This window comes from Cygnus atratus, chromosome 2 (genome assembly GCF_013377495.2).
Source record: "Cygnus atratus isolate AKBS03 ecotype Queensland, Australia chromosome 2, CAtr_DNAZoo_HiC_assembly, whole genome shotgun sequence".
In the NCBI taxonomy this organism is placed as follows: Eukaryota; Metazoa; Chordata; class Aves; order Anseriformes; family Anatidae; genus Cygnus; species Cygnus atratus.
Genome location: NC_066363.1, coordinates 98,738,089 through 98,760,470, shown reverse-complemented (window position 1 = coordinate 98,760,470; position 22,382 = coordinate 98,738,089). Strand labels below are relative to the sequence as shown.

Sequence of the window (22,382 nt, the reverse complement as noted above, 5' to 3'; positions counted from 1 at the left end):
TGGGATGAGTTAATAGAAAACAAAGAAACTAAAGGTGTGTGGGGAGGGGGATCAACAGCAGAGCTGAGACGTGAATTTTACTGTTGCCAAAAATAATGTGCGACCGTTCTTTCCCCCCAAAGCACTAACATGCATAAGAGCACACGACATAATCATTGCAGGCATCTTGCACCATGTAAACTTGACACGGACAAGCAGTGCATAGCTAATGTAAAGCTGACATTCGGTATCCAGGAGTTTTTGTATTCATATATTTTTATATGTGTGTGCATGAAATTTAGCTAAAACTTCTGGATGCTGCAATTTGTTACACAGGCACATTATGAATTACAAAGTGAATGCCAAAGATACAAACTGAATAAAATGATGGGAAATCTTCACTTACATGAGAAGCGCAGCTTATGTAGCTTGAAAGTCACATAGTGCATAAATTCCTTCTTTCTTAGCTGCTGGCATCTCTCTTATTTTTGAATGGTTCGTGGAAAAAAGCAAAAACAGTCTGCAGCATGTAGGAGAACAGCCCAGCACACCTGCAAAAATCCAGCCTACCTTGTTCACACCCAAGATAGCAGAAAATGATTTATTATCTGTCCCTTGAATTTCTCTGAGCGTTCTGTCTAAACTTTAAAAGCAGATTACATTTGCGATTAAACCTTAACAAATGTTGTTTTAACTAGACTGCAATATATGTTATTGACAACAAGCTTTTTTCCCCCTGAAAATAACATTGGTGCTTAGGCATGCAATTTACAAAAATGACAAGGAAGGGTGGTACTTTTCCCAAGGTGAATGTGAGTTGACTGATTAGCTGGTATTTTAACTTAGATTCTTGCAAATTACAGACATAAGAAACCCTGCAATTTATATGTACTTTAGAAGTGAAAGCTTTAATCCCATGATTCATGAAAGTAAAGTGGTAATAATTTAAGTACCATATTTTATTTATCCCTCAGAGTTGTCAGCTGATACCAGAAGTATTCTCACTATTTTTGGGTTGCTGCCTTTGGCCACCTAATTGCTTCTTAGGAAGTAAGAGGGAAATTGCTTATATAACTGCATGGATTGTCTTTGGCAACGTCAAGCCAAGGCATCAATCAGTCCATCTGGGTAAAATCACAAGCTGACTCCGATATTGCTAAATATTTATACTGTCAAATACACACAGACATCCAGATGAAAAGAGGCATTCATTAGGAATGCTCCAGCTTGTCAGTTTAAAGATGTAGATTAGAGCAAAACCTCCCACTATGGTACTGAGTGCTCAGGAAAAGTCTATATTTAGCCATTCTGAGCAATAAATATCATCATATTGCCTCATTTAGGTAAATAGAGAATAAATATTGTCAAGATGATCTAGAGATAATGTAAACAGATCCCTGCTCAGAGTCTGTGTTACTAGGGTAAATTCCAGGACATTGGTGTGCTGCTGATGCTTTTTGGTTTAACCCTTTTTCTTAATCACATTCCTGTCCCCTTTACAGTAACAGTAAGATTTGTGCCTTGCAGATGAGAAGAGATGAAAAAAAATAGAAGGTGGGGTTTCCTTTTAGACAAAAGGTGATTTCAAATTCTGAGCTATTACATTAATTAGTAGTTTTGCTCTAATATTTTCTTGACATTGCTAGAGGCTCCTGCCACTGCTGCTGCTGGAAGATACAGATATCTGTAGCAACGCTGAAGCTCATTCCAGAGTTTAACATGGGAACTGACAAAGCCTATCAGTCAGAAGGACATCACAGCTCTAAGGTTAAGACATGATTTCAAGAGTACACCCAGTTAAGACTCGTAGTGGAATTTCTTTTATAGCACATTTTTTCAGTGATAAGATGAAACATGTTGTAAGAATGAGCAATGAAAAATCAGTACTTTGATGAGAATTACGTTACTGTCCTGCTTCAAAGTGGGTGGCTTCTCCTGACAAATTAAGGGTAAAATTTGTTCACTATACTCCATACACAAAAAAGATAAAAGAAGATTTTTTTTATTTTTTTACTTTTTGGGGAAGGCCTGTGCCTCGCCGTAGAATTGGTACCTTGGAAGTTACATACAAGGAGAGTGGTGACTGACGTCAAAGTTTTAGTTAATTACACTAGATGACTTTTTAGATTAATAATTAACATCTCTCTTTATAACTAAATATCAGTAATTAATCAGCAAATCATAATGTGGAGACTAATTAACTTCAAACTCAAATCTTAACAGAAAATCCATATTACTATCCAGCATCATTAATTACTGTAGTAATCAAAGTTATTCCTCATGGGATTTGACACACAGCTTTGTGGGTTTATAAACCAAGCTATTATCACAAAAAAAAAAAAAAAAAAACATTTTGAAAGCAGCTTCAAATAGCATTATAGATAACTGAAGCATTAGATTGGAAATTTAAACAAGTTTCCATTTTGTCTGTATTATGTTATCAATGATCTACTCACTGAAGCTGGGTTAGTAACTAGGAGAGTACACTTTCCTTCTTACTATGTGTATGCGGGTTTTTTTGTAGGTTGGTTTTGTGGGGGTTTTTTTGGTTTGGTTTGTTGTTTTTGTTTCCTTTTGGGGTTACGGCAGTGATTTCTGTGAGAAGATTCATTTGTCAGTGTCCTTGAAAAAATATGCCAGACTTTCTGGTAGCTTTTGTCGGGGTGCTATCCATGATAGTTAGCTGTTTAAGAAATGAATTAACAGCAGTTTGTACCCTGGCATTATTTACATGAAAGTACCAAAAAATAAAGGCTTGAGCTTTCAGATACAGAGAAATCTTTAGCTGTTGATTAGTCAGTGTTCAATGGAAAAAAGGACAAATTAGGGCTTTTATGAAAAAAAGAAAAAATCACCCCAAACAAATCTTATTTTAATTAGCGTGGACATCACAACTAGAAAGATTTGGAATGTGTTCGTTTTAATTTTTAATAAACATGAAAGGCAATAGTACCATTGCAGCACACGGAAATCCCTTAGCTGTTTTTCATTTAGGAAGTTAGGAGTTAAAATTGTGTCTAAAATCCACATTTCAATTATTTTATCACCTAATCTTCCAAGTACGCACATCCGATACTGTTCTTTTGTGTGGCAGCTGTAAAAATCGTAAGCAATTTTTACTGTCAAGAAAACTCTGAATAAATAGAGGCTGTTAACTTAGGCAGATATCTGAGGTTATTTGGTGGCAATCAAGAACTCACAGCACTTCAACTAATGGGTTATGATCAGAAACTGTTCCTAATAGCCAGCTAGACGGATCTGAATATGAAGATTTCTATAATTTTGTTGTCAGCTTGTGATGTACTCTAGTGCTAATTATTTGGAACAATTATGTTTTCCTAATAACAAAAGAAGAAGCAGTGAATTAAGCAGGCTTACCTTCAGATCTTTAGATAACAGTTTAAATGCACTTGCCATTAAGAAATAACATTTCTTTTTCCTGTATGGAACCCTAATTATTGAAGATGCTTGTCTTTTAAAATCTACTTTTTCTACTTCTTTTAAGCATGTTCAATGTGTCAGTTTACACTGATGACTTCAGTAACTAGTATTTTCTCAGTCTTAGGTTTATGCCTGTACCTCCCATAGACTGCTTACTTCATTTGGTTATTCAAAAACCATAATTAGTGCAGTAATTAACATGTGGATCCTTCAAAGGAAGACTGTTAGAATCATGGGACGTCTCTCATCATTCTTACTGATGTATAGATGATAAAAAGACTTAGGTTGAGGTGACAACAGGATTTGTATTACCGCACATTATCTGAGCTGCAGGGAAATTCAGACAAGCCTGTGGTCCATGGAGTCTTTCCTTTTGAAAAAAGTAATTATCCACACTGTTTCTATAATGTAACTAGGTGTTATCCTGTATTTGCAGCTGTCAAATCATTTGTTTTAAAACCATTATTTTATACCATATGAACACTGGAAAGTTTGGGGTTTTGCACGTTATCTTTTAACCAATTACAGAAGTGGGGTGCAGCAAATGCAGCAATAATAGCAATAACAATAATAGTAATTTATACGAGCATAACAGATTCCTTCGTGACAGTTGATTTCAGCGATGTTTATGGTAATGTTAAGTCGATACAGTCGTAAGATTACATCCATAAAGAAAAGGCCCAATTTTATTTTATTTATTTTCCCTGGAGAAAATATGTTTGTTTGTTTGTTTGCTTAAGATCTCAGATAAGCTGAATCTGTTGTGTTTTCAAGCCATAGTAAATCAGTTGCTGCATTTGAATCTCTATGGTTCACATAAATGTATTCCAGGATTTTTCAGAGCTGCTTATAGCTGATATCTTCAGCTTCAATCTACAATGCTTTAAATTAGCGCATTAAAGAAATTCACATTCTTTCATTCAGCCTTTAACTTTCTGTAAGTAGTGGTCCTCTTTTTCAAATTCACTGACATATGCCAGAAAAATTCAGTATTTTACCCTACAGGCAGCCCATGGGACTGGGATGAAATGGCCTCTATACATAGGGTATGACTTTATTTGCTAAAGAGGTTATTTGAAAAAGCCCTTAGGGTACTGCTGCCCTTTTGTCCCTCAAACTAGTAGGGGGAAAAATATAAAAGGAACTACACAGTAATCCCTTGTAGACAGGTGACCTTAAGCCAATTCTGTACTGTAAGGTTTGTTTCCATTTAAACTCAAAACAGACAAAAGGAGAAAAAAGAAGAAAAAAAACCACACAAATTGCAGGTTTTAATCTGTTACAGAAACCTTGCAATATTTTTTCTGTAAACGATTATCAAATACATACAAGCTTTACTGGAAATGCATAAAATTCAGTATTGTCCTACATAATTTAACTTAATGTTCTGTAGACAATGTGTGTCCTATATGATGGCAAAAAAAGCATCTGAGGACTGATGGAGATAAACATTACTGTGTTTATTTCAGGTAACCAGCTAAGGATTTTACTTACTAGTGTCTAAATCCTGCAAGGACAGCCAAGCACAATAAAACAGAAGCATATAGACCTTCTGACTTCAATAGCAGTATTAACATATTAAAAGTTACTCAAAATCAGGACCCTGGGAAAAACAGCAATCACATTTGTCCTTTGAAGTTCTTTTCTTTCTGTCCTTCTTCGAGTTTACTGCTGGTTGAGGTGAACAGAACAACAACCAAGCTGGATCAGAGTTATCCGACAGTCATGCTCCCACCTCAGGTGTACCCACCTTGTGCTGTGTGCCTGGTATTTAAACCTGCAGTCATCTGCCACAGCTTTACAGGGAAAGGCACAGTGTTACTCTTGATCTGATGCAATTGGCTGTTGTTAAATATGCACTACCCAGACTAGATACTGCTTTTCAGTAGACAGTCTTCAAAATACCATTATAAATTATGAAGAGCTGCTCTGAACCCTTTTCAGGATAGCCTCCAATAAGTCACAGGTGTGACATCACTGAGCACCGTAATTAATGGGTGTTATGCCACTCCCTTGACTTACGAGTTTTTCAGAGGCTTTTAATTACTTTTGAGTTGAAGCCATTCTGGCAGAATTTTGAACAAACTCCGGTGGCAGCCTAGCCTCTGAATGAAGCTGTTCCAGCGGCATTTAGAAAAAAAAGCGACTCTGGTGGCTAAAGGAAAATGTTTCTGCCATTCTTCACGCCTGGTAGTCTAGAGGGAGGTTAAAGGAAACAGCTTCTGTTGACTGCTGCAGGCACTTAGTTACTGTGTTCCCTTTCTGCATCTGGGGAGGAGCTGTAAAAACTGTGGTCAAATCCATATATTATATAAAATAAAAGAGAGAAAAAAATCTGAAAAGCCAAGAATGGCTGGAAGGGGTATCATGATGTCATCAACCTGGTTTTTGGTATAGAAAAGCCATTGTTTCACACGTGAGTGCAGACTTCATGTAACTGATAGAGTAAATAGAAAGGAGGGAATGCCACCATTTATCACCTATCAAGAATCACCTATAAATGATGACCAAGTAATCAGCATTTTAAATGGTATTTTTTAAAATAGGAACTGACTTCAGAGCCAAAATCCACTAAAAGAAGAATTATAGAGGTAGTGCAAACAGCCTTGTCTTCACCCCTCATACGCCCGTGCACCAGAATGCACATATCATAATATTAAGTTAACTCAGGTGTAAAGCTTTGTTCTCTAAACAGCTGAAGCTTCATGTCATTGTTTGTACGCACAAAACACACATATTTCTCCATATGTTGGCACCATATTGGTTCTATCACCATAGCATTCCCTCCTCTTCAGATGATCTTTTGTTAAAACATTTATTTTTGTGAGGCAAATAAAATATAGTAAATGTAAACCAATTATTTAACCAAATTACTTTGATCATGGGAAACTGACAATTAGCATTACAGCTTCTCAGCAGTGAAATCCACACAATAGAGCAGACTATGATATTTTGTACTGCAGTGCAAGTCAATGTAGTGCATTTATTTTGTGTAGCAAGCTGCGAGAGAGGAGGAGGAAAGTGCAGGAGATGAGTGAAGTCCATGTTGATGAACTATTGTTGTATATCTGTGCTTTGTGTTGTAAGTTATTTAGTTTTTCTAATTGATTGGTAATATATTGTGACAGCTCTTCACAGAAGCCTTGATGACTGATATCAACACTAAAAGCACATCCACAAGGGTACCACCTGATCAGCTAATCAATGAGTGTGTTAGAGACTTGCCCAAACTACTATTTGTAACTCTCATTTCTAGTAAAGGATTGAGATGCACAGGTTAGTTTGGTTACCTGCAATGGTTACACATTTTAATAGCTCTACCTTTGCACATGGATTGTTAAAAAAAGGAGAGGGAGAGAGAGAGAGAAATGATATGCACCAGTACACCCACATGATTTGGATTTATTTTCAAAGCTTGAATGCATCAACCCTTCCACGAAATAGCTGTGAGTTAGGAGAGCATTCTGGGTATTGTCATGCAAATGAGGCCACCAAACATAACACTTTGCTTCCAAATTGCTCTGCAGTGACAAGTAGCTTTTAAAACTGGAGCAGGGTTTTCCAAGCTAAGTGGGTAACCCTATATATCCTCTGAGATCCACTTTCTAAAATAAGTGCCTATGTCTGAAGTCCTAATTCCACGTCTGAGTGCTCAGATTGGCACTTAGTACATGCCAGCACATCTCATTCTAATGCATATTAAGGTGGTCCTTTATGCTTGAATATTGTGCTTCTCCCATATTCATACATTGCAAGGAAAAGAAGAAAAAAGAAAAAAAAATAGAAGATGCATGTAGCACTGAGAAGCTGAGTTTGGTCTGGTATTCAGCAACTCATAAAGCCAAAGTATCTTGACATATCACTTCAACCAGTAGAAATTTTACTTAATAGTAGATCAGCTTCTCAGCAGCACTCCAGAACTTGTCCAACAGTTAGTTTATGAGCAAAAAGCAAGAAGTCTACACTTGCCTTATGGTTCATCATATCTCTAATCAGAAGCTATTTTGGTCCAGTTTGGTCCCGGAGCAGTTTCAGAACTGATAAGAGAATGTGACAGACTTCTCTATCTCTGTCTCTCTTTCTAAGAAAAGAAGCCCATTCCAAATACTTTTGTTGACTGCATTCATGAAAAATGGTGCGGGAAGAACAACAGTTAAATACAGTGTCTGTGCCAGGAGATTCAGGACTACGTAGCTTTTAAGTAGCGTCTTAATGCCAATTGGAAGCCAAGGTGGATCGCAGAGCACTGGCATCAAATAATGAAGAGTGAGCAGAATCTATTTTTTCTTTTCTAATCCCAAATTAATTACATTATGAACCAATGACAATTTTGTTCATGACGTGAATATGGCCATAATTTTCCTCTTAACCTCTGACCAGTATTGTTCTGTGTGCTGTGCTCTGGAGATTACAAAGTTAAGGATATGAATCAAAGGGCTGTCATAGGAATGGAAGTCCTTGATCTGCTGGCCAGGTAAGGATTTATAAAAACTGAAAGAGGCAGTGGGTACTGGATTGCTGCAGTGATAATGACAGCCAGGCTTCTAAAATCCGCTGTGGCCCAGCATCAGCTCCGCTATCAAGTGTAGTGTTGCATGTTGCCTTATAGAAATGCCAATTGGTCTTTTAAGTACAGATTTGGGTGTCTAATTTGAGGCACTCCCATTTGAAAATGTAGATCTTACGGACTTCACAGATAGATCTTTTCACACATGCATCTCTGTCCTCAGAAATACGAGCTTTCCTGGGATGACTGAATCAGTTTATGGAGAGGATTACCTTCAAGACTGTGCTTTCGGATGTCTGCTGCACATCTAGATGGTACCTGAACTCTAGAAATCGAGTTGCCCTCAGACCATCCCAGCATATAGATCTCTAAATATTTGGGTTTAAAATACTTAACATTGGTGTGAGTAGATTAACAAAAAGGAAAAGAAAAACAAAAATTGTGATTTTGAGTAAGAGCTAGTGCAATTGCCCATCCTTTTTTTGTTGTCTGTTAGCTACAATATCTCCAAGCCTCTTTGCAGCTGTTATTTAAGTAAAACTTGGTGTTACATTTCCTTTTATTACAAGTGCTATTTATACACAAATTGGAGCAGATCATGATGCAGCAAAGAACTTTTTATACTGCATACGTTGTGCAGCAAAATAGTGCATTATCAGCATTACACGCTTCAGTGAGGAATGTTTTGCTGTTTTAAATCTGATCATTATGAGAAGAATTTAGTGTCTAGATACAAAGATTTTACTGGAAAGTTTTGAGCTAGGCTGTTGTCATCTAACTGAAAATGGAAACTTGTTCATGATAATTGGATGATGGGGATTAATGAAAGAACCAGACTGTATATACTGTTTAGATGCAACTTCAGAGATCTACTTCATCAGCTAGAAGAGGGTTGCACTCATTCTTGCTGGCTTGCTGTGGGACAATACCAGAAATAATTGGCAATCCATTGCCCTACTGCACTTAAACTCCTTGTCTACAAACATGATGCAAAGTGAAGGTGGTTGAGGTTTCATAAAAATGAAGCACATGGTGTGACAGACCAATCTGTGCCAGCTTTATAAAACAAAAGTGCCCAATTTTATCATCATTGCCTTTTGTTCTGCACAATGCTGTTTGTGCGGTGGTTTTATGAATGCTTGCCGGCAGAGTCTGTAAGCCTCGATTTATCTAACTGCATCCTCTCCTGTGCTGTCTGCTCTCAATTGCACTGCTAGCTTCCCTGCCCCCATAGTTTCCTTCCCTTATCCGGCCCTTCTCCCCGAACAAATCTGAGTTAGAACCTCCTAGCAATTTTCCAAGGTTCTGGGCTCAAAGACTAAAGTAATTTGTTTTTGAATTGCAGATCAAACATAAACTGCAAAGAAGCATTTAATCAGTTAGGAGAAGCAAGGGTATGGCTTGTTTAAGTCCCAGAATCCATAAACCTGTAATGATTTTATTATATTGGTGTCAGTTTTCATTATTTTCATGAATGGGTATTCCCTGCTTAATGCACAATATTTGCATCTGATGAACCAACGAGTTTAAACACGGTTTGTTTTAATGCTTTGTGAATTTGCATTCAAATTCATCAGGAGTAATTCTATTTGAAATCACACTGGGCTAAACACAGTGGTTGTAAATCCATTTGAATTGAGATGCCAGAATCAGCCCATTAATCTACAAATCTACAATATAATTTTTGTGTGGTTGGTGGGCTTTTGTTCTGCTTTTTTTTTTTTTTTTTTTTTTTTTTCATGACGAGGCAGAGGGGATACCAAGTGCTGGTGTGGGAGGGAAGGTGCTCAGGGAGATCGTGATAAATTGACCAAGAGCAAGTATATCTTTGTTATGGAAACAGTCCCATGAAAGGAACGTATGAAAGGCCAGAGACCAGGCTTTGAGCATGTCTGTTACTGCCACTGCCCCTTGAGGTAGCTGCACGAGGAGAAACAAAGTCTCTCAGATACGCGGGTTTTGTAATATTGAGGACGATAGAGGTTGTCATCACCTTCCCAGAGCATCAAAGGTCCCCCAGAACTCATAGCAGGGCTCTGGTCTGCATTTAGTGTTTACATCCGTGTGGTGAACACTGCCAGCATGGGTTTCTCTGTGGTCTCTTGTTAAAAATGGAATAAAAAATACGGCAAGGTTCACCTCCAACAGAAACAGGGTTATTTTGGAAGGTGTGCAGGGGGCTGTGTTACTGCAAACAGTGCTTCATTTCTGGATGGCTGCAGAAGAAATGTGCGCCTCTTTCAGCATTTAGAGAATGGTTTTAATTTCTGTGTTCTTAAATGGACCAATCTGTCTTGAATTAAGATGTCTGTTTAAGCTGGTAGTTACCAGATTTGAAGGTGGGCATATCGTTGTCTGAGAGTGCAAAGATGTCTGTATGAGAGACTACTCTGTGAAAAGAAAGGCTTATGAACAACATTTTCCACACTATACATACTTCTTAAGTGTAGCAATATTTTTTTAAATACAAATTATTTTAAAAACTACAAAAATGTATTGTTAACTTACTTAATTTACCTTAGCCTTTTAAAGGGAATGTCTTCATTTGTTTGAATAGGTGAACATTCAAATGGGATTCAGCGGGTACATTGAAACATGTTCACACAACCATTTTGCAGAGGTAGATTCACGTTATTTCAGCCAGAGAGAGATATATTTGGCTGTGGACAAAAGCGATTTTTAGCTAACTTTATGACGGCCTTCCTCTGAGGACAAGCAGTGCTGATTTGGCCTTTTTAAAACAGAAATTAAAGTCTAAGACCCTGCTTTGAATATGTCATAGACTGGGGCTAACCAAGAGCCCAACTCAGAAAAAGCATTTAAGCCTATGCTTGGCATTAGCTATGTGCTTAATTCCCAAAAGCCTAACTATGGGCCCTTTCTTATGCACTTGCAAGAATCGTGATGATCAGGAAGTCTACCATCTGACATCTGTGAAATGAGCTGGTAGACTGAGTCTTTTTCATAATGAACCAGTTTCCATCTCATAAAATTCTGTAATTGCAGATGGTATCGGTGGACACCTATGACAATCTCAGCAGAGATTGCAGCACGGCATTCCTCATTATAGGATACATGGACACTGAACTCCTCTCTGCTCACGAACGTGGGGTTGATTCATTGACAGGGCATTATCAGGAAAATTGCAGTGATGTGACTAGTGCTTCACTGTGGGTAAATGGAGTACCTCAACTCTGGGAGTTGACAATAGGCTCTTCTAAGAAATTATAATGCCGTGATTAAGACATAAAGCTGGGCCTCAATACACCTGGGAATTCTTCTGTGACCCTGGCAACACACTTTTTGCTGCTTTTCACTTCTCTGCCTGCAAAAGTTAGAACAATGCTTTCTTATTTTATGGTGTTAAAGTGATAAATATACTACTGTTGTGAGCAATTCAGAAGATACAGTTAGGGAGGCACATGGCTAGATAAATGCCATTAGATTTTAAATGCATTCTGTTTGGTTTGCATTTGCATGTGCTTGTACTTAGCACTAGTAGAAAGCAGGCCAATTTTATTTTGCTTCCTAATTCTGCATTGAGGAAATTAGCTTTAGGTACACAGATCCAAAACTCGTGCATAAAATTCACTCTGTTGTGAAAGAGACCCTAAAAAATAACACATGGAAGAGAAAATACTTTTATTTTGGAGTTCTTTTAGCTTGTTCTTTTAGACGCTGGTATTGATTTAGTTTGTCTACATTTTAATATGCGTATTTTCTTATTACAAAGAAAATAATATCATCCAGATAGCTTCAGAGTCTTTTTATTTTAGTAGAAGCACCTGAGTAGTGTTTTAAGGATACTGGGAGACACACTGAAAGAAATGGTGAACCTCAAGAGGTTTTGGATCACTGGAATGGATAGTGGAAGAGGTGGCTATGAAATCCCCAAGTAAGCCCTACCTGGGACTCCCAGCAGCTGTTTCAACCTGTGATGCCACAGGCTGCTCAGAAGCTCTTTAATCTGCACATCTTTGAAATGACAGACCACAATGCATCCTCCTGTGCGTTTTGTCTGCTATGTGCCAGAAGTTAGGGAACTGTTTGTTCACTAAACTACGGAAGCTGAAAAAAAGAGTAAGAAGTAATGCTAAAAAAAAGTAGCTGAAATAAGAATCCTTTAACATAAGTGTCAGCAGGAGCTGTTAGTTTCTCAGTGTTTTTGAAAATCGCATCTTCCAGGTATCTGGCTTTAGGCTTCTTTAGGCTTCTGATGTTGTTGTTTTTTTTAATATTTTATTTTATTTTGGGGGGTGGGAGGGTGTTATCTGGTCTCTGTCTTGTCATATATCAAGCTTTACCACTTTTCACAGAAATTATCATGCCTTCCTCTGAAATTTTGTCTATGGCACTGAAAAATTTGAACTGTTCCAGTAATAGCAATAGTGCTTGGGGTCCACTTATGTTACCACTAACAATGCTGTAGCAGTTCTGTGTAACATCAGAGTAAGAAGTGCATCCACTGCACTGTGCAACATGCTATAGATAAACATACTAGGAACCATTGTGTTTGCATCATTTAATTAACATGTTTTTAAACATTATTTGGCATCAGTTGTAGACAGATATGTACAATAAATCTTCGAGCAAGTACTATCGGAAGTAACAGCTAAGTGGAATTTAAAATGTATTACAAAAATGTGATCACTAATAGTTTTTAAACATTCCCTCTTCTCCTGGTCTAAACTGGGCCTCAGGAGCTAAAAAATAAGAAGAGATAATGAAATGACCTGACAGAATGGCAGGGTTTGTTTACTAGTCCGTATTTGAGTAGGATTCATGCTCCATGTGATTGACAGTCATTGCAAATTCTTTGGCTTTTTAAGACTCAAGGCGCCGCAGTCTTGGGTGAACTTCAGTTCAGAACGGGGTTGTTTACAGAAGTTAACTAAGTAGTACTGGAGGATCACATGCCATGTTTCACTGAACTGTTGTGGGATGGTATGGGTTTGCAGTGCAAATGGCGATGACTCAGGTTAAAACCTATTCCAACTCTTGTGGGAGCCTCGTTGCTTTGGCACCTGGAAGGGCTAGGTAGCTGAACTGGCTTCCATTGCTCACCATGTCCAAATTTCTTCCCACAGTGTGGCTTGAATGTTTTAGCATTTCATAAAATCAGATTATGGTGATCCAAAAGGGACAAAAATTTTCCTCCCTCTTCAGCATTTGCATCAAAAAATTAGAGGTTGTTGTTGCCAGAATGTGTGCACTTAAAGCTTCAATATTTCCATGCAAGCCAGCCTTCTAATAACTTTTGTTTCTCTGTTTTGAATATTCCTTAGTCAGTGTCTCTCCCCTAGCGAAGCTGAGACATAATTCAGTTGTATCTGTACCAGAGCAATGTGCAGGAGACATGCTTTTGAACCTGCGATCAAAAATTGCTTTGGCCTGTTTTCTGTTCCTGCTTTATCTTTTCATAAACTCATGTCTAATTTGATGACCACTGTCATTCTTTAGATTTCTTCAGCATTACAGTTCTCAAGGGACTTATCTCTCACTTAGTGTCATGTTTGCAGATTAACTTTCTCCACGTGCACCAGTATGCAGCAGCACAAGTTGAATCTTGCATCATTATTTTTTTATTTATTTATGTTACATCCTGTTGCTCTTTGTGATGTTTTTAACACTTCCTCCCAATTTATTATTATCTGTGTATTCCACCTAAAAGCTGTTGATTTCTACCTCTGGCTACCCAACTGCTTGGGTAGCTTTATAGACAGTACAGCATGGAAATGATTCAGATCTCACAAACACAACTTTGCAGCTGGGTGGAAGCACCTGGAGTAAGGAGCTTCTGAGCACTTCTACCGAGCCATGGTGCAGTGGTTTACTTTTCACGTCGCATCCAGCCATGGCACGCTGACATAGCAATTCCTGCGTCGGGAGTGTTCAGCAGTGGCTCTGAAAGCACCACCTTTGGTGTCTTCTGTCTTGTTGTATCTACGTACAGCCTAGTGCCTTCTAACGCTGGAAGTGGAAGACAGCTCGTTTAGGTACTACTGTATCAGTAGCACTGAAGATAACATTTCTGTCAGTGGAAGGGTCAATTATATGAACAGCTCTTTCTTTGAAGATATGCTGGAAACATGCTGCTTCCACTCTTCACCAGAGGTGAATCATGAAAAGAAGACTTTGTCACAAACTCGACCCTCGGAAGTGGTATAAAAGAGTTACCCGTCTCTCCAGCCTCTGCTTCCCATCCCACCCTCCAGGACCAGCACGTACCCTGCTTCACATTTCTTAAATAATACTGTGGTTACTGCTAAGCCTGTGTGACACTCTGAAATATCAACATCTTTTCTGAGAATTAGGCATTATAAGCCTTGATGCTTCCCATGCCTGAGGTGGAGTGATGGGGCCAGCAGAGGGGAAGGCCACCCTGGGAAGTAGCTGGACCACTTCTACCCAGCCCTGTTCCCTCCTTCTCAGAAGTAATGGGACACAGTGCACTGACACAGACCTTTGGGGTGGGAAATCAGATGGCAAAAGCTCTGCAACTGCCTGCATAATTAATTTGGCTTTGTCTTATGCCAGGTACCAGTTCGGGAACAGCTGTGGTTGATCCTATGTTAGGGTTACACGTGTAAGGCTGAAGCACCTCATCTTTTTCTTTCAAAGCAGAGGGTGGCATGACCTATGGCTTTCAGACTAAACCATCTAAAGCTCCTCTCTAGCTTCAGATCCATTGCAAAAATGTATAAATACTATTAGCCACTGATACTGCATTTGGTGCTATAAAAGCAAAGAAATAGGTCTTTCTCCATTGAACTTACGTGTAAGTTAAAGCCCCCAACCTTCTTTACCGTGTTTTCTTCTGAAACTGATTGTAATGCTTGCTCACTGTGCCAACCACTACCATTTGAACAGATGCATGTCACTCCTCCAGTTGTCTTTCCTAAATTCCCAGCAAACGAGAGACGAAAATGAACAGATCAGCTATATGTCAGTGTCCAGATAAAAAGCTGCAAAGTTAAGTTATGAAGCTCACCCTTGTTCATGAAATTAACTGATCTCATATTGGCCCAGCAGAGCTCCTTCTCTCTGACAGATTATTACTTCTAATCATATGAATCAGTGCTCATTCCGGTATGATTGTGATGAAGTCCATAAAAGACAGCACGCTCATCTCCTCCGATGCTTTGAATATTGAAATAGAACATTTTTTTTCTGGTAATTCTTCTGCATTAATTGCTTCTACTTATTCAATGAGTGTTAGCTTTTGTTATAACCCATCCCATAGACTCCTGACACCTTGCCTGCTGAGAAGTCCTGTCCTTGAAGGTACTATAGTGCACAATGATCAGAACTTATTGCTGATGTTTTGCTAGCATTTACTAGCAACATCTTGGCAGAGGGTGACCTCTAGTACTGTCTCTAAACATTTTCAATTTACAGACTCAAGAATTTTTGCTGTCTTTGCCTCTCATTCTTTTGAAGAGGTCAGCCCTTTACGAATTTGCCACAAGAAAGAAGTTCAAAATGCCCTATACACTTAAACAGCTTAATAGGAATATAGCTACAATGAACACACAACATACAATTCATTTTAATATTTATAGAAGAAATTCACATTGTTTTAAGTGTACGCGAGCAGCTGCTGTCATTTGGCTATGAGCAGATGTTAGACCTCCGAAAGCTTCGCTGATAATTAAAATACTAACAGTTAGTGTTTTACCCCAGCTGCAGGTTCTGTTTACTGTAAATTTGATTTTAATGGTGCCTCTGTGCAGTTATTGAATAGAGGTTTGTTTTCTACTATACATACAAAAGTGTCTACAATGAAGACAAATGGTTATTTCCCGTAATTTACCCTGGAAAGATATGAACATACACTGTAACGTAGTTGAATTTATAAATGAAATGCAGAGATGACTATCGCAGAGCAAATGGTAATTTCTGTTATCTTAACTAACAAAAATAGCCAAGAAAACTTACTAGTTCTAGTTATTCGCAAACATTCTGCCTAAAAGCTGCCGTGCTTTTCAAATGGGTTGAGACATACCCTTGAGCAAAGAACAGGTGCTCCTTTTTACTGAATGGGTGCATAAATCAGAATAAATAAATAAATGAAATCACGATACTCAGATTTGATTGGTATACAGAAGAATATAATTTCTGCTTGATCATTTCATAACATGATTTTTTTTTTATTTTTGGTGTCCCTTACAAGTGTCTGTTCTCTTTAGTGCATATATGTACATCAAACGTTGGGAAAGGCTAGCCAATTTCAGAATTGTTAATCCCAAGGGCCTGATTATGCAAACACAATGCATAATGCAAGCTACCATGTTTAGTCCCTTTGAGACTATTGAGGCTAACTATGGCAGTAAGCAGTACTCTTGATAAATAAATGTTTATGAGACCAGGATCTAAATGTATATATTCTTGAAAAACAGAAACTCTTGCTGAGATAATAATGACAAAAAGTAGTTTGGGCTCTTTTTTTTTTTTTAGCAAAATAGTTACTGTCTGAGTTAGGACCCATTTCAGAAATCCCGATAATTTGTCTTATGATCAGAGCTTGTGGTTTGTTTGTTTGTTTTCTGATTTTCTCATATTAGCATTCCTATTATTTTTCATGTGATGTTATATGCTCTGATGGCCCAGGAAACAGAATTCTGCAGTCTGACCGAGCACAACTGGTTTCTCTTGCAATCTGGATTCTGGTTTAGAAGTGCTAAAAAGCACTGCAGTTACGCTGCAGGAGTTAAAGCAGAAAAAGTACATCCGTGTAGCATCAATGTCAGTTGTTCCCAAACCGAGGGCCTTTGAAGCCGGTCTGCAAAGAAATGTCCAGGCTGGCTACCCTCATCTCCAGCTGCTAAATTGCTTTGGAAAAGCTAGCTAAAGTACTCCAAATACATTCCTAATGCTACTTGTCCATACTGGTAATTGCTGTATATGCCTCAGTGAGGCTTTTGCTCCCAAGCAGGACTTGAGAAGATAAAGCCTGCATGATGGCAAGTGTGTGAAGAGGAAGGGTAGTCTACAAGAAAGTCTGGCACTGTGCACATTGGGCAGTTGTAAAATCTATGCGTTAACACCTTACCTGTTTACCGTGGTCAGTGGCAGTTTCAGTACATACATTTTTTATTTGCGTAGCTTCCGTAACGCTAGGCTTTATAGAGTTCATTTTTGACCTTAAGCGCAAGAAAAGAGAAGCTGAAATTTTTCGCAGAGAAGGCCTTTTCCCAAAGGTTAATTGGACATTGGAAGGAAACCAAACCAAACCAAACCAAACCAAACCTAAACACCGTAACTGAATGGCCCAGCTATTTATTTTGGTGGCTGTTTCGTGTTTCGCTTCTCTGTTGTTGCTGTTGACATAGTCCTGTAAGGTATGCGATGTCAAAATAACAAGCAGAAAATTTCAGTCTGGTTATCAGAAGAAAAAAAATCCAAAATTATTTCCTTTTACATTTTAAGAAAGCTAAATGGACATCTGCCACTTTGCTTAAGGTACCTGAAAGGTTAGAGCTTCATCCTTTATACAAGCAATTCTTAGAAGACCTTGAAGTTTCTAAACATGATGGAGGACAAAGGATAAAGCTAGAAGCAAAGGATGTTTTGAGTTTTAGCCTGAAACGTGACATTTCTGGATTTTTAAGTATAGGATGAACTACTCACAGTATTTTGGAATTGGTTATGGTATTTAATTTTCTTTTTACAGTTAAAATATACTGAAAAGAAAAAACCCTTACTGCATTCGTATCTCTCTCTTATTACCATTTACGTACCTTCTGTCAGTGGTGGAATTTTTTTATGTCTCTTAGGGAGCTGGTTAAGTTCCCTATAGGTATATCTATTTGTACCACTTTACAAATATATGCTGCCTTTGTGGACATAATAGGTCTGACAGAGCCCTTTTGGCTTGCTGATTTATTTTACTTCTTGGTTTGACCCATCCTATTTTCTTCCTTCAGTAGAAGATATGAATGAGCCTTCACAACCTCTTTTATTTAATAGCTTAACTAGCTGTTTTTGAAAATGCTGGCCCCTGTATTGCTTGTACATTCAAAAAAAAAAACACTAGAAAAAACACCTTAGAAAAGAAAAAGAATAACTTTTACTATGGTTAAGGAAGAGATCTGAAAAATGCGGTTTATTATTATGGCCTCCAAAAATCAAGAAAATAGTCATGCTACAGTTCCTAGACCACACTTAATTATTTAAAGATCGTTACAAAAAGGAAAAAAAAAAAAAAGAATGAATGAAAGAAAAAATGCAGAAATTTGGAGCTGGATCAGGGCCTAAATTATTCCTTTATGAACTTGGAGGGTGGGCTTTTACCATACCAGTCAAAATATTTTATTGTTACATAGACAAATAGACAATAACTTTTGAAATAAAGACATCAGTTGCTCATTCAAGTGATAGCCAATGTAAGCTGAATTCTCGATATCTTGTAATTGTAGGAAGGTTGCATTTAGTTGAAAGAAAAGATGTTTCTTTGCGTTCACGTTGTTTAATATTCATTGCATTTTAATAGACACCAAATATTTGTATGTATCAGTAAATAATGTGCCTAATCACCAAAGTATGAAAAATTAAGTGTTGCCAAATAGGGTGCTATAAATCAGGTCACCTGGAACTTTCGCAGGAAAGGCAAAATAGCTGTTTTAAGCGTGCTGTGTAAATGCAGATCATTTCCGTCATCCTAACAGATTATTTCATCTATGGCTTACTGCTTTGTCCTAAAGGTGTTCCTCGTGAAGGATATCCTCAGCCCAGCCTCACCGTGCACAGCCACTGCTACAACTTTTGGGCAAGGTTTAAAATTCTGAAGAGGCGGCTGGTAGAGAGCAAAGTGGTGCTTTACATATAATATTAGCAGAGACTTTCCTAACACATTACGCATTTCTTTCTGAGACAAGTCTCCTTAATGCCATCTTTATCTGCTACACGATGCATGAAATCTACTTTCTGTTTTAGAACTGCAGCTGACCCCCGACCCCTCGCGTGGCGCCACAATGTGACCTCTCTATTGTCATCAGCTTTCATTCTCCTGAAAATCCTATGAATTTTTATTACAAGTTTTTTTAAACCAAGCTGAGGCTTCAACAAATTACTTGACACAGATGAGATGAAGTTGTTGAAGTAGTGTTAGATAAGTTTTACAGCCAGCATGTGTGCTGCTGAACAGTACAAAGCCAGTGTCCTACAATGTCATACACCAGTAACTGCTGAGCCTACTATTGGATAAATACATCATTTTATGGAACATTGATTGTTCTATAAACCCAATGGAGTATTATGCTCTATGATCAAACCATTTAGATTGTGTGTAGAGCACAGAAAATGCCATATTCAGGATGGTACTAAAAGTGCCATTTGTGTATTTTATGGATGTCATTACGGGGGAAACTTCTCTCTGTAGGCCCTGTTTACTGCAAAATTTTTTAGTCTGTAATGACATTTTTCATTCACAACGTATGCCTTCAAGAGAGGGGGCCCTTGTTTTATTTGTTTCATTCGAGTTTACTGCACAAATCCTGTACGTTTTAATTAAATGTACGCTTAACAAAAGAATAAGGTATTTATTCTGTGGGGAACAAATGATGACAGTAACAAAAGAATAAAACAGACACACAAAAGGAAGTCAGGTACTGAGGAAAAGAGAGGGAAAAAGGTACTAAACCCTATTTGTAGTTTCCCAGAAGCACATTAAACATCAAAGCATTTCTTTTAGCCCTATTTTGGGAGTTTGTGGTCTCTGAGAATTAAAATAACCTGCGAATATGGATTTAATGTCTAAAAAATCCTGACATTTTCAAATAAAAAACTAACAGTCGCTCAAGACTCCAACTGATAAATAATGGTCCTGCTGAAATGACAGACTTCTTGGAAAGAAACCAATTCTGTGATCATTGCACCCCTAGATATGAAACACCTCTTTACAAATTGTCTGAATATGAGCTCTCATATCATTATATTTTGTCATTTTAATGCCTATTTGTGTATCTTCTTAATTTGCAGTGACACGCAATCAGCAACAAGTCCAGTTTTCCTAATATTAATGTGGGCTTGTATTGCAGCTTATGTTTGCCATGTCAGCCAACACTTACCCCTTCTCTTTGCCAGCTTTTAAGAGGGGGTGAGAGGCAGGCTGAATTTAGTAGGACAACATGATTTGTTGCTACATATAGTCCAATAATGTGACATGTTCCTTAAATACATAAAAATTCCTGCAAATGTTGTGTTGGATAGCAGTGCTCCATTATAGAAATGTGCTGTTTCAAAGTCAAAATAGCAGCTAAGCCTCAAAATATGTTGTTTTCTAAATATCTTCCCTACTTGGCTTTTCGCTGGTAGAACAAAAGAAAACCAGTAAAATCTGCAATTCATATTTACCATGAAAAATCACTAAAATTGAAGCTGATGTTCCCAGTAAATTCTTGGTCATAGTCCAGTAAAAATTTAAAGTTACAGTAGATTCACATTAGTTTAAATGACACTTGAACTTCTACATAGCTCAACATTAATTCATTATAGTTGAAATGGAAGAATCTTCAGTGGGTGAATCTTTTACAATCTGATTGAGGCTGTTACATTTTATAGGAGCCATTTTTCAAAGCAGTACTGACAGCACTCGAAGTTATTAAATTGCTGAATCAAAAGATGGACCTGCAATCGCATTTATGAACTGTGATGGAATAGCTGGGGTTGCACCGAGCTGAGGTTAAGATGTTGGTGTAGTTAAGCTTCATCACACCCCTTAGTGACAGCAGTATTTACCCATGTAGTTTACTTTAATGGTCAGGAAGTGGCTTAACTCACCTCTGGATTCAAATAGATTAAGTAAGCAGTCAGAATGGCATAATTATCAGCGCTGCGAGGGATTCACTGGATAGCTTTTCACCCAGGAGACTTCCTGTTCAATTGCACAGTAAAGGCCGGCACAGCACAGATTCATGGGTACAGCAATTATTTTAGGAGATGAAAACAGGATGGATTTCCTTTTTCTTTCCCTTCCCCAGACTGGAGCTTCTCCTCGCTGCAGCGATGCTGTGTCCTGTACATAAATTATAATTATCTTAGGGGAAAGATGTCATGATTTTGATGCATGCATGTGAAAATTATGATCGCAGAGTTATTTTGATTTTGAAATCCTGTGGAAAATGCATGATTTGTAGAGTTATTTTGATTTTGTGCCACATCACTGCCAGGCTCCTCTTTTATCATGTCAACAAAGCAAGATTCCTGAGAGAATTAATTACTTCTACTCTATTATAAAATGTGGAGGAGCTAAGATAATTGTCATTTTATGTTGATTTCCCCTTCCTATTTTTCTGCTCTTTGGGGGGTCTCGTGAATGTCAGTGCCTACAGAGAGAAGAGGAAAAGTGGGGATAAGAACCAGTCGTACCACAGTAAGCCTCCTCACAGCTTACGCCTGACAAAATGTACTTCAATTGTATGTGCCAGATACATCAAGCAGCATCACTTGGAAACACTCTAATGGTTTAAATTGTTAATTTTCTTTTCCAAAGATAACCTGCCTTGCAAACTAAGATGGAGAAAGTTGTGTAACGTCAGCTGAGACTTCTGAAAGTGATTTGCAGCCTTTCAGCTTAATACAATTACCTGTGCTTCATAGCACAGTTCTCCACCAGAAGCTTTGTAATAGAAAAAATAACAGATAGATGGATAGATAGATGCCAGCAAGAGCCCAGTCTTTTAGGCTCTGGTGTTACCTTGGAATATTAGCTTGATACTCACCTTAGCATATCAACTTGCTAGAGGCTGCAAGATGCCAAGTGCTCAGTCTCAGTGTAGCACATCTCGTAAGTGTGAACTTACCTTCAAGCAGATGAGTCTGTGGTTTTTAGAGCCCAGTGTAGTTCTCTGTGGGATCAGGGCCTGACAGTTAAAGCGTGGGTGTGGACGGCCTCAGCATCAGGGGCCTCATCAACCTTCCCAAGGCCCACCTGGCACCAAACCCTCGCCTTGATCTCGGTGTCTGGGTCCCACTTTCTTCTCTGTGTGCGCCGGTTGTGGGCCTGCAGGAGCTGCAGTGGGGCTTGGGGATGGCACCATGACAAGGGGACAGCAAGTGCTGAGCTGTTCTGCCACGGGGCTGGTCACAGGGTGCAGTCAGTCATGTCTGCCTAGACTCCTGGAAGACAAGATGGGCGGCAGGGTAACGCCGAGGCTATGTTTTGAGGGTGATGGGCTTGGCTTTGTGTGGCCTTGGGCATCATTTGCTTTGCTGAAGCATCACTGCTAGTGTTGAGAATGGAGGAGGAAGCCTTCGCTGACCCAAAAGCAGACTGAGTGGCAAAATAAGCAGTTGCAACGTGTAGGTAAAGGTATTTGTATCTATTAATTGATTTCACATAGAAGTAATTAAGAAGTGTAATTGAGGTTTCTCTGGGTGATAGTTGCATAAAATATCCTGCGTAGGGTGAGAAGACTGCCAAGCGTTTTCTCCAGGTAACTAGGCTAGTGAACCG

At 38.4% G+C, this 22,382-nt stretch overlaps 1 protein-coding gene across 3 annotated transcripts in view; it reads left to right on the top strand.

The window, feature by feature from the left end:
• Nucleotides 1-22,382, top strand: part of ZNF407 (zinc finger protein 407) — a 337,501-nt gene that overhangs the window by 312,102 nt on the left and 3,017 nt on the right. The gene's annotated exons all lie outside the window — the stretch shown is intronic.